The sequence below is a fragment of the Saccopteryx leptura genome, chromosome 4 (genome assembly GCF_036850995.1).
Source record: "Saccopteryx leptura isolate mSacLep1 chromosome 4, mSacLep1_pri_phased_curated, whole genome shotgun sequence".
NCBI classification, from domain to species: Eukaryota; Metazoa; Chordata; class Mammalia; order Chiroptera; family Emballonuridae; genus Saccopteryx; species Saccopteryx leptura.
Window position 1 is genome coordinate 140,419,513 of NC_089506.1, and position 2,877 is coordinate 140,422,389.

The 2,877-nt window shown below is 43.5% G+C and overlaps 1 non-coding gene across 1 annotated transcript; it reads right to left on the bottom strand.

Annotated features, from left to right (window-relative positions):
- Positions 1-2,104: 2,104 nt before the first annotated feature.
- Positions 2,105-2,180, bottom strand: TRNAP-GGG (transfer RNA proline (anticodon GGG)). Its single transcript has one exon. It is a non-coding gene; the product is annotated as a tRNA-Pro (tRNA).
- Between the last annotated feature and the right edge of the window lie 697 nt (positions 2,181-2,877).

Consider the following 2,877-nt stretch of genomic DNA (forward strand, 5'->3'; position numbering starts at 1 on the left):
ATTTCTTAAAAGCCTGTTCACATGCATTCCTTTCTGTCTGCACAAAGGTCACTCACTCACACAATTTCTTCGTGTTTGCATCCAAGAGACATTCACTCAGGGCTTTTAACTAAAGTTTTCCAATCCAAATCATACAGGGTTCAAAGTTAGATGGGTGACTCCCTACATATTAGTATTAAAATTAATATTTTTCTTGTCTCTCCACTACCATTTGAATTCATCTAAGCATTTATTTTTTACTTTTTAAATCTTTTTCAGGATCACTAGAGATATTGGTGTAAAGATGGTACTTAATAGCTGTTAGTTAATAAGAAAAACTAAAAACACTAAAGAAAAAAAAGAAAGAAGGAAGGAAGGAAGGCAGAAATGTAGGAAGGAGTCAGACAAAAGTGTTGATCAATATCTTTTAATCTAGTGGGTCCACTTACAGAGGCTTATGCTAAGGAAACAAGTAAAAAGAACAAATTTAAGGCTTATTTTTAAACTTTCTGCTGTGAAGATTTTTTCTTGTATTCTTTTAAAAAATTTAAGTTGGTGCAGAGTAAATTTAACTTTGTTTCTTTGATGTACACACAATCCATGAGTTTTAGCTCATCTATAAGCTTGTGTAGCAGCAGACACTCTCAGGATGCAGAACGGCTCCATGGCCCATTAAAAACCCTCATCTGGCCCCTTCTGGTCAAACCACTCCTCACAACACGGGAAACCACACATGTTCTTTGTCTTTATAGTTTTGCTCTTTTAATAGAGTATATGATGCTCTGAGATTTGATTCTTTCATAGAGTATTATATTTTTAAAATTCATCCATGGTGTGTTTATCCACAGTTCGTTTTATTTTATTAATGTGTAGCATTTCACCATATGGATATGTAATAGTTATATGTCTCACTGAAGGATAGAGTGATTGATTCTAATTTTCAGCAGTTATGAATAAAGCTGTGTAAACATTTGCATACTAGTTTTTATGTGAGCATAAATTTTCACTTTCTTGAGGTAAAAAACTAAAAGTAGAATTGCTAAATTATATGGCAAGTTCATACTCAATTTTACAAGAAATTTCCAAAGTGCTTACTTTGTACCAATTTGCATTAGCATAGCAAATGTATGCTGCTGGTGATCCACATTCCATCAGTTAGTAATGCTAATTCTTTCTCTCATTGATGTTATAATTTTTAATATTCTCAATGGGGAATGAAGTTCAGCATCTGGTGATGTGCTTATTTGCCATCATGAATATCACTTTTGTTGAAGTTTGTTTGTTTTTGTTTTGTTTTTGACAGAGACAGAGACAGAGAGCGGGATAGGTAGGGACAGACAGACAGGAATGGAGAGAGATGAGAAGCATCATCAGTTTTTTCTTGTGGCACCTTAGTTGTTCATTGATTGCTTTATCATATGTGCCTTGACCTTGGGGCTACAGCAGACTGAGTGACCCCTTGCTCAAACCAGCGACCTTGGGTCCAAGCTGGTGAGCTTTTTTCTCAAACCAGATGAGCCTGCACTCAAGCTGGCGACCTCGGGGTCTTGAACCTGGGTCCTCCGCATCCCAGTCCGATGCTCTAGTCACTGCACCACCGCCTGGTCAGGCAGTTTTGTTGAAGTTTTTACATATTTGGCCACATTTTATTTGAATTGTTTTCTTATTGATGCATTTTGAGAATTCTCTATAAATGCTAGATATAATTACCACTTTTTGATATATGACTTCAGCATATGTTCTCTTAGTCTCAGTCTATTGTATGTCCTGAAATTCTCTTAATGGTTTCTGTGGCTTCGCAAATGTTTAATTTCTTTTTTTTTTTTAATTTATTTATATTTTCATTTTTCCGAAGCTAGAAACGGGGAAGCAGTCAGACAGACTCCTGCATGCGCCCGACCGGGATCCACCCGGCATGCCCACCAGGGGGCGATGTTCTGCCCTTCTGGGGCGTCGCTCTGTTGCATCCAGAGCCATTCTAGCGCCTGAGGCAGAGGCCACAGAGCCATCCTCAGCTCCCGGGCCATCTTTGCTCTAATGGAGCCTCGGCTGTGGGAGGGGAAGAGAGAGGCAGAGAAGAAGGAGAGGGGGAGGGGTGGAGAAGCAGATGGGCACTTCTCCTGTGTGCCCTGGCCGGGAATCGAACCCGGGACTCCTGCACCCCAGGCCGACGCTCTACCGCTGAGCCAACCGGCCAGGGTGCAAATGTTTAATTTCTTAATGGTTTCTGTGGCTTCACAAATGTTTAATTTTGATGAAGTCTTACTTAACTTTATTCTTTTAAAAATTGTGTATGTTATCATATTTAAAAACTTTGCTTCATTAAAGGTCATAAAAATGGGAGTGACGTCATGGAAATGGCGCCGTGAGCTGCGCGTCCGACAGCTCTCCCCTAAATCACAACAAATTTATCAACTAGAAACAGAAAAATCTATCCTCGGAGCATTCCGGAATTCCACACAAACTGATAGCAAAAGGACTGTTATCACTTGAATCTGAGAGATGAGGGTGTGGAGGAAGCTACCGCAGGGACGTTCATTCAAGCCGTGAGGAAGTGAGCCTGTGGTGAGTTAGCCCACACTTGGGAGCCGCGAGCCGCCGCGAGCCTAGCCGCCGCGAGCCGCCGCGAGCCGCCGCGAGCCGAGCCTCCGCGAGCCGCGGGGCACGCGCCCGGTCCGGTTGCAGAGTGAGCACCGCTTACGTTCCCAGTGGCCCGCGCACTACGAGTGAGAGTCGCCAGCCACCGGTGCCCAGAGCACCCCATTCGTGCACGTGCCCTGGGCATTCCACGCGTCCAGAGCGCCCTATTGGCCCGCACACCCAGGGGGCCCCATTATCCTGCGCCTGGTGCGATCCAGCCGCCAGCGGCAGGGCGAGCGGGAGAGGCTTGGGAGATTC